Genomic DNA, 16,986 nt, shown 5'->3' on the forward strand with positions numbered 1-16,986 from the left:
GATGAGTATGATGTATTTATTTTAAATGCTTTATGTCTTTGTCATGTTATTAGGTGAATATTGTTCCTCAACTGCTGTGGTAAAGTTGTGTGATGTTATATAGCATTTTTGTATGGTATTGAAGGTTTGTTATATTTGCAAATTAAAAGTAGTAGCATAAAAAAGTGGATTAAATTGGATAAATCCCTGCTGATGAAGAGACACTGTATAATAACTAAAGTAACATACAACTGGTTACTATTTGAAGACGGCCGATAGATAGGCCTATGTAATCGCACGGGATAGGGCCGATGTTGCCAACTGCGGCCATTTAAAAAGATATTGCAGGCCAGATCGGGCCGCCGGGCCTAGAGTTGCTTTATAGGTTCACAAGCATGAATCCGTCAAGAATTATGGTGTGAAGTTTTGTTTTTCTTTCAAAACATATTTTGAATGGAACATTTTGACTGATGTCCAAATTGTTGGACTTTCGCAGAATTCATCATTCAAGGTTCCACTTATTTGTGTAATTCTAATCCCCTAAAATCTTGTTCAATGCAAGGAGGGAGGCTTTGAGACACAGGGGGTGGTATGAGGATAAATAGGACACCCCCTGCCTTGGTCCCATGCTGAAGGCTTTGTTTGGATCATATCACAATAATAATACTGCAGCTAGGTCAAATCCAATCGCTCCTTCCACAGAACTCCTGGTGTTCTCAGCAGGACTTGGGCAATATACAGCAGGAGGTAGAAAACCCTGTCTAATCCCTTCAATGCGTTTCCAAATATCTATATTTCCTCACTGATTACTGCTACAGGATTTATTATAGCAGTGGTGTGGGGTGTTTTTCATTGGCCGCATAATTTATTTTTGCTGCCATGGAGATTGAGAACACTATAAAATATGGCTGTCAAGTTGGTTTCTTACACTTGTTTCTGTTTTGCTATTAAACTTTAATATAGCCTCTCTGTTTTATAAAATAGACCAGATTTTGGATTACCAATAAGACTTGGCATAGGACAAATGCGTGTTTCGGGCTGAAGCAGATCTCGACTCCTGACATGACATTGTAGCATTGTTTTTGCTATTTATTGCATCATAGTGATCATATAATATATTGGCAATGGTGGAAATTACTTGTGTGTTATTTACTGTTACAGCTATTTATTGCATACAGGCAATGAATGCATTATGAATACATTATGTCAAATTGTATTTCCCCTGTCTCTTCATTGAAAAACAAGAGAAATATTTTACACACTGTCATCTGCTTATTATGATGTCTAGTGCAGCTGAGCCTACAATACCCACTGAGTATACAGTATGTTCCTGTTCATTAGTGCAATGCATATACAGGTATGCATGTACAGGCAATGCATTAATCCCTAAAGTGGTCTTTTTCACATGGTTTCATTTGAAATATTAATTTTTGAAGATTTGCTCAAGATTCCGTGTAGCCAAATCACCAAAGACAAGCTGCTCTTTAGTCCCAGCCATAATGTCAGACAACAAAAAAATGAATACACTTTTGCTTATACATTTCTGGTGTGTGCCATGATGCCATAAGAAAACATCTAAATACTTTTTATTGTTAGGGTACAACTACGCAAAAGCATGTTTATTCATGTCGTTTTATTTATTTATTTATTTTTTAAACACCATTATCCAAATGATTCTTGCACACATTGGTAACAAAACCCACAAAATCATCAGCATCGCTGTGATGTTCGTTCTACATCCATAAATGGTAACTAAAGTCCCTTTGTAAATACATAGCGTGCAAATCAATGGCTTGTCCGTAGCGATTTCATGTTCAAGACTTGCTTCCAAACAAAAACACAGCAATGAAACAATGTTTTTTATCCAATCTTGGTAAAAAAAATGGCGAAGTGAAAGGATTTGATTTTTTTCCCCCCATTTGAAGAGAACTGTCTTCACTTTGACCTTTCAGAAGAAAGCTTTGTGTGCTGTCCCCACCGCTCCCCTTTCAGACGTGTCAGGGACTGTCCTAGAGCGGTCATCCAATCTGCCCTGCTGACATGGAAGAGAGCTTTTACTGGCCTTTTTCAGAGAGAAGAACCACAAACCACTGACAGTTGCCATTAATGTGACTTCTTTTACACGGGGAAGAAAAAAAAAAAGTAACCCTTTCACAACGGTTCACACGAAAGTACTAGTATATCAGAAACAGCCATGGTAGCTCCAGAGCCATATTGCTACCCAAATTGTGTTGATATTATTACATTATGCACATTTGTATGTCACAGTTAGATTCTTATTTTATGAAAGCTACTAAATTTGGAAATGCTTTTGACAAAAGAGTTTTGGAGAACATTTTCCACAGGATTAATCAAAATTGAAATAATTTGCCCCTTAGTTTTAATGAAGCATCCAAGTTATCCAGCAGTTCAAATACATTTTATGTAAAAACACCAAATTTTGCAGGGTTATCAAATCAAACTGTATTTATATAGCACTTATATATATATATATATAGATATACATACGTATATGTGCCTGTATGTGTGTGCAATGTATACGTACAAATTATTTTGGGTGGTTTGAAGGTGTTGGCTTACAACTCATATATTTTGACGAACTGTTACAGAAAAAGGCCTCTGGTTCTCATTCCTTTAGTCGACATATTTAACAGTGGTCATGTTACGGTGTCCCTTAAAGTTACCTCATAAACACAAACCCTTATTGAACAGCGTTTTAGCGTCTCTATTAAACACTTGTTTTTGCGGATTGGGAGAAACAGATGTACTTTGTACAGAAAGCTACATGCTCACTAAGGAGTCTTTTCATCACTCAAAGGTCATTCAGGAAAAGAGAGGACAAGAAGGCACACCTAGTTGCTTTTTGAAAGACTAAATGTTGCACGGAAATAGACCACTGGGAGACTCAAATGACTCAAAGGGCTATATCGCCGTGCACTTGTGGTCGACGTTATTTATTTATTAATTTGAGGCCTGTCTACTGACACATCTGAGTGGTCTAATTGCTGTGAATTGACACCGGTTACTCTCCATAATGGGAGCTTGGGAGTCTTTCCTAACCGCAGTTCATTCACCTGCCCCTTGCTGCATCTTAACTGCCCTTAAAATGTCTGATTGCAACACAGGAACTGAGTGTGCATTGCGGGCGGAGACAGGATTATCAGTCTTTGTTGTATGACTCTGTCTATTATCCTGACCTCTATTCACATTGGGCTCTTAAGAGTGTCGCTTCCAGCCACATGGCCGACAAGCCCATCTCCATCGAACAACAAGTGAACCAGAGATCTCGCCCTGTCCCAGCGCACTTTACGGCTCCAACACCAAGAAAAGAAAAAAAAGACGACTGGAGGTAAGGCTATTTAACCTCTATTGCAAGAGATAAATTGGAGCGCTACCTTTATTGTTCAAAGTAGCAGGATTTGCCTTTCTGTGAACAGCAGGGTTTGCATTTCTGTGAACAGTCCAGGCCCAACGCACCAGACCATGTTTGAGCTGGTGCCACTGTATGGCTATAGTGCACATACAACTACTACTACTACTACTACTACTACTAATAATAATAATAATAATAATAATAATAATATCTAATTAAATTGACTTGCCTGTCAAAACCATTTTAATTCTATATTAATGCTGATCAATTGAACAAAATTGAAAAATATAATAATTCAAGGACTTAGCTCTGTTTTTTCATCTTGGAATCCAACCCAAAAAATACACTTTTGGTAAAGCACAAATAATTAATTCACAATGTTTATTTTCATGGTGAATTGGTGATGCCCACCTACAAAACAGTAACAAGTCGATTATTTAGTTTCACCCTAAACCAATATCCTACCGTACCCATATGAAGTATTTTCTTTCTTGCCTTGAATTTAGTCAAACTCAGCATATATTAAGTTTGAAGTAATTAAGTGATTTGAAATAAACACTTTACTTAAAAAAATACGATTACCGGTACTTATTTGGCTACACATAAAAACTGTTTATTTGTACAAATCACAAGACAGTAGACACAGTTCTGAATAAAATACAAAAAAGTAGCAAATATCGCTATTTATGAGACATATACCTGTATAATGATATAAATCGACTTTCCAATAAAGTTGAACAATTTTTCACCTTTATTTTGTATTAATTGTTTTGCATACACTTCAGATTTAATATCCATACTTAATGGGTACAAAATAAAAATATTGCATTTTGTCAAACATTTTTCACTCGACTCAATGGTTATCAGAATATTTACAATGATGCTTTTCACACTTTTTACAAATCCAAAATACTCCACTTTCCTTGTGATTAAATTGCTCATGTCAAAGTTGTCATGCTGACAAACAGACTGCGGCCTCACTTATCCTCTCTCTGGCCACTACATCAGATGGAGATGATTGCAGTCTTGGAATCAATGAAACCACTAACCTCCCCGATAATATTCCCTCAAGGGGTGCAGTTGCAAATGCAGCCCGGGCTCACTTTATCCATCAACTGTAATCCATACTGTAACTGTGAATACTTGTGGTCTCAGTCTATTGGAGACTATGCTATGATGATGATTCAACATACTTCTCAAAATTGTGCTTCAAACCAACCAGATGTCACTTTTTTATCTTTTAATTGGAAGATTTTTAAATCACATCAGCCTTATTAGGTCGTTAACTGATGGACAGTTGTTGTGGGGGCGCTCCACTAGAGAAAAGTCCTGCAGACCCGCAGATGAATCACTGCTTTATAGTGCATTGTAAATCCAAATATCATGGCTTTTTGTGGTTGGGTTTTGTTCTTGTGAGTCAGCGAACATTTCATTTTTTAAGTCATTTAGTTGAGTAAACACACCAGAGTAAGAGATGTCTTCACATTTGAGGTCACTGGTGGGTATTTTTAAAGCTTTACTTTTTAGTGAATCACTCCCTCTCATTTGAGAGAGAGCCACAGAGATTAGTGGTGCATCCATCTTCCATGACCTCTGGGGCTAAGGATGTACTATGTGGCTGTCATGTGATAAATCAGACAATGGCGGGGCAAAACTGTCATTTTGATGCTACGCTCAAACACTGCTTGGCTCTTTTGTTGAAGGCCTTGTGGCACTATATGCACCACCACAAGCACCCACTCATGCCTTGCCTGCATCTGTTCATCTCAAATCTACATGTGCTTTTTGTCTGAAAATCATTACGTCTTAATAATGTTTGAAATCTTGTCAATGAGTAACTGTTAGAATCTTTCTTTTCATAACATTAATTCATTAGGCATCAAGCGATTGATTCTCCCTCACTGCACCATGTACAGTACATTCAGCCTGTGATTGACTGGTTGGCAGTCCAAGCCGTCGTCTGGAGGGAAAGGCTTCAGTCCTTGCCCTGACCCTGAACAGAATAAGCGGTACAGAAAATGGATGGCTACAGAACTAACAAGCGAATGCATACCTCGACAAGCACTTAACTATTTCTGAATTGTCGAATGAATGAAAATACAAATCGGAATAAATTCATCATAAATTACACTTGATTGCTGAAAGCATATACTCTAATCCATTGTCGGTAATACCCCTTACTAAATGTTTGCCATTTCCGCAGTAGAGTGTCAGAGCAATTGCATTTCCCACAATGCAAAATAAAATATTCCTGGAACCACAGCTTTATTTGGATCCAAACCAAAATGTAATAAGCCTTCTTGTGTTCCACACCACAAACTGTTGTGCAAATACTATTCTGACCACCACACACAAGCACACACAAAATGCCAGTAAAATTCCAGTAAAAGTCTTGTTTGAGACAAGAGACATTAAGACATTTTCGATCTCATACATTGACAGCCAGTGATGGACATGGACCAAATTTGACAGAGTCAGTGTCAAGATGTCAAACAGACCCTCTTGGAGAGAACACCCACAAAATGTCTGTATTGAATATCCTCAAGGTCTCCCCATTTCCTGGCCTGAACCTCAAAACTCAGTACAACCAGCAAAACAAACAAACAAACAAACAAACAACAATTCAGTCAGATCTGACAGACCCATTTCTCAGGCTACCGGGCCTTCTGGTTCTGTTATTGTGTGAAGCACACTGTACATCAGTCCCCTAAGGAAGTGGAGATGCTCAAATGCCAATTCCATCCACCATGTCAAAAGTGTGCAAGTCAGGTGATAACAAAAACACAGAACCACATGAAAAGAGCTTCTTAGAAGTATCCAGATGGTTGTTGGCATTCGGAAAACATTGCCCCCAAAAACAAACCATGCTTTTCGCATAAAAAACAATATCTTCTTTTAGTGTGGTTTAAAAGCTACACAGTGAGCGTATTCTGACAGTTCCCACATTTAGATGATTTACGGTTTTGTCTACTTATCATTTCGTAAGTGATTATTCATGCTTTTGTTAAAAAACGTACAAACAAACCAAAAGTCCTATTCGGCTGGCTGATAAAACTCTCTGGACCTTTAATATTGATCTTGTTTGGAGTATTCTGCTTAATTTGCTCTGGGCCCTTAATGAAATCACAGAGCACGGTACGCATGGACATTTATCTGCTTCTTATGAACTGTTTCTCCTCACTATATTCATGTAAATCAGACAATACAATTAAGGAATTGACTGCAAAATATCTGTACTGTATGTGCTTAAAAGAGGAGAGAATATTTCATCGCCTCAGGTCACCTCATGCAATGGGTTGCAACTCTACGGAAAGTAATTTTAGGCTATCGGCAAGCACATGCCGTATCACCAGAGGAAACATTTTCTTTTTTCGATAAGAGTCTTTTAAAAGTGTTGTTGGAAACTTCGAATGATAATGTGAGGTTGTCAAGTGTAAAACTGTCAAGGCTAAATGGATGATAGTTTTCAGGATCATTTACATGGGTAATTATTGTTCTATTTATTTGTGGTCTTTAGTGTGCTAAAATAAAATTTAAAAGAATTAAGCACCCTATTATGATAAGTGTAGGCTGTGTTGCATCAGTGTGGATGTTACTTTTACTGTGCCAACACCCTTTTTAAAAGAATTGTTCAGATAGATAGATAGATATAAACCATTGGCTCTATTTTCGTAGACAGTGCATGTGCGCTTGGGTGTAATAACTGGAACTGGAGCATCTTGATTTTCGTGCAGGTGCACAAACACGCTAAAGGAGGCTTCCTTTAGAGTCTTTGGGAGTTTAGCAGACTGCACTGGGCCATGCTGGACGTTCTAATGGACTGAGGCCATTTTCTTTAACATGCCCTTGATGCATCTGAAAATTTGGTGGCTAAAAGTAGACATCATTTTAAGGCTGATGAAAGCAGGTCTAAGTTATGGCTCAAGCGGTGTAATGCTATTTGGGGGAATTTGATCAAGGAGCAAGCAGGCAGATTCTCTGCTGCGGACACGTGTGGTGGATATCATTGTAATTCTTTGATAATGTACCATCTTCAGATGGTTTTATGATATATATAGATATATATATAGATATATAGATATATACTTCCGCTGGGCACGAAAATAGGGTACCTTGTCTCGCTCATACTGTTGCCATGCTTTGTTTGAATGAAAGTAGAAAGCTAGCTTGTGAGTATGTTTTCTGAACAGCACAAGCTAGTTGAACAGTTTTCATTTCATCATTAGCCCAAGCACCTGGCAAATAAACTGCCATGCGATGTGTTGTCTTCATTGTGGAGGACTCAGTGGCTCCACAAAAGCGGAACTGGCCTGGTGTTAATAACCATATAATTCAAGTTGTCAGACCCTTTTCACGGTGGGTATGAAGCAGAAGCTGCCTATCGCGTGCTGTGCTTTACCTTTTATAAAGTACCTTTTCAAGTGACAGTAACTGCTTGACCACTTGCATTCCTGTGCCATGCTTGGTATTTTTTATTTTATTGGAAATTTAAGATTTCACTTTAAAAGAAGACTATCTGCCCTGTTGTTAGCTGAGTCGAGCAGGCGGTCAGGACCTGACGTGGAAAAACAGTTTCCTCAAGAGACCATAACAGTATGGCAGGCCACAAGGATGAGTGTTGGAAGTATGACATTATCAACTTTACCGATCATATCCTAGAGAGCTGCTTCATAATTTGCTACCGGGGCCTCAGGCAGAATCTGTTTGTGGTTGATACAAGCTCAAATGTGTGCACTACCAAGATAACAAACCAGAAAAGTAGCCATGACAAAAATGCTAAAAAAAAATGAATTCAGTGATATTTAATGTGTGGTTTAATCCCCCCATCCCTCCCCTCTTTGACATTCCCTCACTTAATATATTGATTCATTATGTGAAATTGCCTGGCTGAAAAGGGTTTAGATTTGCCCTGATTTAAAAGATCTGTCAAGCGAAAAGTGTAATTTGAGTCTGTTGTATTGGTTGATACAGATTTTTTTTCCCAAGCATTTAATAACATCTTGCATTAATTGCAAGGAGCTGTTATACGAGGTGACAGCATCTGGTATAGTTTATTTTCCAAACACATCTTTAGAAATCTAATAATAGACTACAACATATATCCATATCCTGAGCCGGAAAGTATCATATAAAAAGAAATACAGCGATCCCGCAATTTTAATTAGAATAGATCTTATGATGCCACATCCCTGGCGTTGTATAAATCCTTACATCATATACTGTATGTATGCAATTATCTTAATGAGCTGCTGTATTTTAACCATGGGAATTCATTGATGTCGTTCCTTTGTCAATTAAACCAAAAGTTCACAAACCTCAGGCCTGACTGGTACCAGGCCATGGGCATTGACATTCTGGCCTGCAAAAAAAAACCTTAACTAATGATGCTCCAGTCAGACCTTGCACGTAGGTGGGAATTTACAGAGATCAAAATTTTCAGTCTGTTAGGGTCGGTGGAGGGGCGGATCCCAGAAAACGCACACACAGATAAGAGATTAATAAAAAGTTTTTTTTACAAAAGCTGCACACAGTACAAAGTTCAACACAAGGCAAGGGACGAATGATAACAAAATGCGCACGTGCAACACAGTGGAAAACTAATGACTAACAAAAGGTGCTTGCAAAAGGAAGCAAAGTTTAAAAAAAAAAAAACTACAGAATGTACGTACAAATATTCATAAGTCTGTCCATTTTTAAAACCCGTTTGAAGACATTTTTATTCTTTGGCATTTGATCCAACATGAGACTGACAGTTTTTTGTTGTTTTGCAGCGTCTATTGTATATAATATTTTCTGTGTAATTTATTACTTTCACTTGTTATATTATCGCAATTTTGTTCTTGTATTGTAAAGTACTTTGTGTAGCTGTAGCGAAATGCATTATGTAAATGAAGTTGTATTGTAAGATCAAAATACGTGGAAAGGTAATCGAGGAGTCAAGACTATCATTGGCGTATGCATGAGAGCAAGTGAATAGTCCGACACTAGTTCGTGGCTTCAGCTGCCCTTTTAAAGGAAGCTAATTACAAGTGACAACAGGTACGTAGCCAAGGGAACCGCCCACATCACTCGGCAGCTGCTAAAAAAAACAAAAACAGCCTGAGAGCACAAACATGACACAGTCAGAGGAGTCATACATGCTGATAGAGTTAATGGAATTTTTGATGCATTTAAAACCCAAATGCAATATGTTTTATTGTGCGTAGCACAGGTTGGGTTTACTGAACTAGCCCAGAGGTGTGAATGTGAGTGAATGGTTATTTGTCAATACTGTCCTGTGATTGACTGGTGATCTGTCCAAGATGTACCACCTCCCCCCTATGTCTGCTGGCGTAGCCTCTAGCTTGTTCAAGATGCCTTATGATAAGGTCATTGCTCAATGTTACAAAAAATGCTGTACAACATAGACCTGTACCAAGGCTAAATGTTCTGATCGAAGTCAACAATAACATCTTACAAATTAGAAATTATATAATTCTACTCTATAATGTTATATATATATATATATATATATAATATTCTGTACATCGCATACTAAACATTGCTTCTTATCTGTTGCTTTGTGTAGAGAAAATATCATAAAAATATGCTCTTTGAGCTGAGTTTATCCGTTTTTTTTAATTAAGCTCAGAGCACACTGTTGTAATATGTCCTAAAATCAATTTGCATGCAGTGTATGTAAATGTTTGTTAATCTGTGTCACTGTTATGATTAATGAACATGTAATTGAAATAATCCAGCTCCTCCATTAAATGGGCATTACAAAATTATTGTAATAGCATACATTACACAGTATGAGGTATGGAATATGGACACAAACATGTACAGTGAGAACAGTAGGAAGTATTCAGCATAATGATGTATATTTTGGGTTGCTTGAAAAATCCTGAAGTATATATATATATATATATATATATATATATATATATATATATATATATATATATATATATATATATATATATATATATATCAGAAAAGTGATAACACTCCTCACTATTTTTGAAATATTTCGTTATGTCTCTTCAAGAGACATCACTTAAGAAATTTGATCCGATCAGAGTTTGGATTAAAATTTTGATCGGATGCACTGTTTTCATAGACACATAAATATTTATCTGATTAGTACTTGCGTGTTCATGCATCACAATTTAGAGTGTAACAAATTATTTTGTTATGCGCAGATTGACCAAATATAGCAGAAGTAGTAGTAGTAGAAGAAGAAGCCATAGCAACTTCCGTGTCAACAAAACATCGCTCCGTCCATTTCGATTTTAAACGTTAGCGTTATTTCGTGTAATTTTCCCTTTTGCGCTGTTACGTCGAGTTAATACTTCCTAAGGAAGCTGCAAATATACCACTTCAGTCTTGTGCCTGCCAGGTCTTTTGCTCACCCTGCTGTTTTTTCACCCAACTTTATTGAATCAAAAAACAGACAATATAACACACGTTCTTCTTCTTCAGGGAATAACAGAAACGCCTATAATGACGTCACAGATATGCTCAGTAAAGTTTGTTTCGAACTGTCGGAATAAGTGTTTTCATGCGCGCCAACTGCCAATCGACATAACCTACCTCACTTGTTGGGAATAAAATCTTGATCGGAACAGGCTTGATCGAGTCAGAATATCTTGAATGAGGTGTGTACACGAAGCAGTTTTATTCCTATCAGGTACTCAACCCAAATAAATGTATCCATTTAAACGTAGCTACTTTTTGCTCCTCAACCTCCTATTTGAGGGTGCTCCACAGAAGCTCAATAGTGTTTAGGTCTGGAGACATGCTTGGCCAGTGCTGCTTCAGTGTGTCACGGTATGATGAACTCTTGCGCCCCAGTTTCCGGCAGCACTCATGTGGCCGCAGACCATCACGCTCCTACGACTATGCGGGACTATAGGCAACACACAATTGTCTTTGTACTCTTCACTTGGTTGCCGATGCTGAACCATCTGAACCAATTTACTGTATCTCGGTCTCATCAGACCACAGGCTAGTAGTTTCATTGGACCAAAAAAAAATCTCCCAAACACGTGGGAAAATATGTTATGGTCCACTGAAACCAAGGTTGAATATTTTGGCCATAATTACAAAAGGTGTTTGACGCAAACACAACACTGCTCATCACTAAAAGGACACCATAGCTACAGTGAAGCATGGTGATGGTAGCATCATTTTTGGGAACTGTTTTTCTTCAGATGGAAATGGGGCCTTAGACAATGTGGAGGGAATTAGGAGTAGTTCCAAATAATAGTCACTGTTAGCGTGAAAATATCAGGAAAGGGCACAGCGACAAAACGTCCTAGGTTAAGTCACATATCTAATTACTAATAGGTCTAATCGAACACCACATTATATGTTTTCCTTTTATTGTTTGGACATTGATTACAAAGTGTATGCCTTGAGAAAAGAATGAATATACTGTCAACTAAATGAGTTGCTCCATCCAGCATTGATTTTAAAATGCATTGCATTCGCTAGCAATGCCGTCTCTTGATTAACAGTAGATGGCACTAAGTGGTCATTGTGTTAGTTTTACAAGAACTGTGAATGTGGGTTGAAAATGGTCTTACTGAAGATAAAACAATATTTATGGCCATTCATCATGATTCATTATAAAACATCACATGTAGAAATTTAGTCCGAGTACCACTGCAGTATTACTAATATGAGTACTTAATGAATGGAATCCTGCAATTATCAAGTCTTACATTCAGTCTGAGAGCAATAGTGCCGTTTCTTTATTGTACTTCTGATATTCATTGCAGCTGAGGGCTCATTAGTTATGTTGCTGCTGATGCTGAGCTTGAGGTTGCAGATGTGTTTACAACCACCCGAAAAAACAGTCACTGTCAACAGATGTTGTCATTTCCCATAGACAAAATGTCACGGGCACACTGAAGTTTTATGTTTACTTGAGGTAACTGTTTTTGAACATTGTTGACCTGTTTTTTCTTCTTGAAGATGCCTAATGGCCCACTGTAATCCCAAACAGTCATACTAGCTCATAATTATTAAGGTTGTAACAGTCAAACGTTGGTATGTAGTTGACCAAACTCTGAAGTTTGAGCTCTATTAAGATTTATGACACTTTAACACTTTAATGATTCTTTTTTTTTTTTTTTAGGTAGTTTTGAGTTGGGGGGTGTTTGGGCACTGTCCTTAGACAACCTTTCCATGATAAAGGACTTTGGAATTAATCATTTTTCAGGCCAGCACTCCAGTAAATATTTTATAAGTCTATTCCACTCTATTTATCTTGGTTTGTGACAATCAAGCCATTGGAAAACAGTTTTCAATCAATTATTCACACCTACTCAACAAGCTCATTAAAATTGATGAGTCCAATGGTTGAATGACAAGACACCTAGTAATAAAGGACAAAATGTGTTGAACATTTTGTTTTCATAATTAAGGCTGTGAACACTACATGAAATCTGAAGAATTACTGAGGACAAGGTGTTTGATAATGATATTGCTGGATTAAGGTACAATGAGAGCAGCAGCATTATTATGAAGAATTTCCCGATTGTTGGACATACATGCATAATCGGTTTTAAAATATTCACAATGGAGATTGAACTTGTGACGTGTCTAGGTTTTTATTTTATTTTAAATATGTGGATATATTTTTAATGATAATATCATCAATTATAATTTTAGAGAAAGTACCGATAATTGTTTTATTAGGCGAATTACGTAGTTACATTTCTAGGAAGGGACATTTGACTTATTCTTGATTGGCTGTGTGGAAAAAAAGAACAGTCAATTGATTGTTATTAAAACAAATGGTATCAGTATATCAGATTAGCAACTAAAATACTAGTAAAATAAAACATAAGTAAAATATAATTATATGTGCCATGTAAACACTAGTAAATCAGAGTATTTCTTTGTGTTAGATATTAAGGTTACAGTTTACATTAATATTATAGGAACATTGTAAGATGATAGTTTATGTTAATTACTGATGGTGTAGTGGTACACTCGCCTGACATGCAGGCAGTGTGGGTTCATTTCCAACTTAGTGTCAACGTGAGTGTGAATGACTGTTTGCCTCATTTGTGCCATGCGATGGACTGGCTATCAGCTCAGGGTGAAGTCCACCTTACACCTTTAAGTCACCTGGGATAGGCTCCTGTGACCCTGAACAAGAAAGCAGTTTTGAAAATGGATGGATGGATAATTTATATTACAATTAGAGTGATTGAATCCTGTAGGGAATGGAGAGATTTAGTGGTTGAATGTTATACTTGATTATATTTTGACTTGTCAGAGGATCCCTGTGAGACTTCGGATGCCCCCGCTCTCTGTCAGGTCTTTGCATGCTAGTGACTTTACAATGCCGCGTGGTCTCATTTTAATGACAGGTTAAAAACCACAAATGCATTAAGCACAGTAGATACTTTTTTATTTTTAAAGTCAAGATAGAATCTCTGCTTGTTTCAGTCCAGGAGTGTACTCCTTTCATCAATTTTTTTTCCAACAATTTATCATCAATCGATTTCACACTCTCAGAGTAATTATTAATCTTTCATTCTTCCTCTACATCTCTGCATTCCAGCTCATGAACATTGCTGCAGCTTCTAAGCTTCAGCCTCATTTTATAGCAAGACTTGATGTGAAATCATTAAATGTCATGGTTGAATTCAACCCAATTTTGTGTAATTACATTTAAATGTTCCTGTGTTTAAAGCATCTTTTGTCCTTGTTTCGTTTTCAACTTTTTTGTTGTTCTTGTTGATGAACTTTTGACTTTATTGCTAACTTCTAATGATCAAGAACACAGTTTTACGCTCACAGCCGTAAACACTCTCCGGCCATTTGCTCAGTCAATGTTGCAAGAGATAATGGCATGTTGAAAATAAATGAGCCCAATCATAATCATTCCTAATCTGCCATTGCAGCCCTTCTTGTGACAAGCATTAATCATTTCGTAATCCAATGGGATACTTTATTTGCAGCGCCTCAGGATTGGTTAGCAAGTTGAGTGGAGGCACTCAGAGAATCACCTGCCATGATACACTGATCGCTAATTGCTAATTATGAAATTCTCTGATGGTCCGAAGCTCCGTTGGCTGATTCCATTATTGTTTATTACTGAGTACTTAAAGCTTTCTGATAACAATTCCATTTTATGCACACCATATACAGTGTACTGTACCTTCCAGCCATAACAATTCTATTTTATTCACCCAATACAGTGACGCCTTTAGCCATAATCATCACTATGTGTATACACCTCTAGATATAGTCTTTGTGCATTGACTGCACACGAACAAAGCTTTCAAAGGACTGTTTTCAGTTGTGCCATTTTGTAATCTTAATTGAATTTAAACGGTTGTTTCCTCAGAGGGCCATAAAGTCTCTAAAGCAAGCCATAACATCAGGAGTCTTTAAAACAGTCAAGGAAACATAACAACAAATCTCTGAACTGCTCAACTGTAAGACATAATTGTTATTGTCACTTCAAAACTCTTGCACAAAGCAATTCGGCATTGAAAGAAGACATGGCCAAAGCAAATATATGGATGAACACAGCTCCTTTGTGTCCGTGCAATTAGTGAATGGTCAGCCGTTCTCTTGATTGAGCAAAATTTCAATGCTGGCAGAATAACAACAGCTACTAGTACTGGCCTTGACAATAATAGAAACAACCATCACTGATCATACTTTAAGGTATCAAAGCAACAGAGCAGACAATGGCCACAGTGAATGGCCCTTCATAGATTTTGCACGAGATGCCTGCCACATTGCTTTCCAGGAGATGTGGACACAGCAATTTTGCTTTCTTCATCACCTGTGACAGACAGTATCAATAATAACAACTCTAAATCTGCTTTGAGTTTCCATCTGCTTGCATCCCTTAACACATTACAGGTTCATGTAAAAGTCATTTATTCATTTTCCGTATGTAGGAGCGTGAATCAATAAGAGCCGCGTGGGAGAGAGAGCTACATCTTTGTTAGAAAATGTCAGTCAGTACATCTCAACAAATTTAGTCAAACATAATTTATCAGTGTATGGGGAAATTAGCGTATATACTACATCTTAATGCATGTGGAAAAATATTGAGATACAACTTATTATATTTTCAAGATCCAAGGTAGACACTGTGGAATCATTATGAAAGCATCATCTTAAACTTGACATCTTTCAGGTGTGGTTGTCACAACAATCCACATAAGGATATTTGCAGTTGTGTTATGAGACGGTAAGCGATTTCAAGCATAACCATAAAGGCATAAAATATGTTGCTCGTTTATTAAAGTGGGACACCCCAGTGCGGCCTGCCACTATCTTCTGAACTGGTGAAAAGAATTTACATTTCGTTGAGCAACCACCTACTATAAGAACATACAATTGCAAGCAGATTCTGTGCGAAGATGTTTTTTTTCTAATATATATTTTAAGACTGAACTACTAACCAGAAGAAGACTCATCTTTATTTGTCATATTCACACGTACACAAAATCTGACCTCTGTATTTGACACATCACAGCAGTGGACACCGCAAATACGCACTGCTCATATGACCCACTGGAACAGAGGTCTACTTGGAGGGTGGATGGTCTGGAACCGCAACCCCACAGTGGCAAGTGACAAGTGAGAATCTGAACTACTTATCCAGAGCTGCCTAACCAGGTTGCCATGGAACACTATTGTTAATTGGAGATGATCTGTGGTGCCAAAATATATTCCTGCTTCATTTGATTTGAATAAAAATTATTATTTGTTGATTACAAATATATTAAACGGGCAAGTAGGGACACAGTTCAATAACAAGTGTTGACCAAGAGTCTCTGTAGGGGTTCCGGGGTCTGGACACATAATGTTCCACAATCCACTTTGGTGTCATTGCAGTGCAACAGGAAACAGCCACAGGGAAAGGCAAACAGAAAGCAAGAACGGCCAAGGCGGAATTCATAGTCAGGGACAGAAGGCTGAGGTGATTACCAGGAAAACAATGCGGCAGGAAGGTGAGAGATCGAAAATGGGAGATCAAGCTGAGAAAGAGTTCAGGCAGTCTTGCATGAAAGCAAAAGAACAATCTGGCAAAAAGTTAGTGAGCAATCTTGGCTGATTGGTTATTGGAAGCACCTGTGTGCTCAGGTGAGTGGCTAATGAGGTGGGCTTGGCTTACTGGCAGAATGGACTCGGGAGAGGGGAATGGAAATGCACTGAAAGCACACAGGTAAAGCAATGGTGCTGAATTGTCAAACTTTCTTACAGGATTCTGATATGAATATATTGTATAAAAAGATGAACATCCAACAAAAGAACAGGCGTTGTGTCTCACATATTAACAAGGTTCAAGGTACAGTTGCTTCATTGTGGGGCAAACATGTCAAGCATGACTGTTACATAACAACATATCATCGCTGTCCTATGAAAAAAACTTATCTCCAATTTTGGAAACTTTAATTTTCACATTGATGCGATGTCTGTAACACCATTCATATAAAAATAAGAAAATGAAAAAAAATGGAGATAAGTGTTTTTCACATGACAGCGATGATATAACATAATATACAATAATAATAATACAGTACAATACAATACAATTTTATTTGTATAGCGCATTTCACACGGTATATGTAAACACACACACACTCAAAATATACTGTGCTAACAGG

The sequence above is a fragment of the Filicampus tigris genome, chromosome 12 (genome assembly GCF_054856515.1).
Source record: "Filicampus tigris isolate MCC_2025a chromosome 12, RoL_Ftig_1.0, whole genome shotgun sequence".
NCBI classification, from domain to species: Eukaryota; Metazoa; Chordata; class Actinopteri; order Syngnathiformes; family Syngnathidae; genus Filicampus; species Filicampus tigris.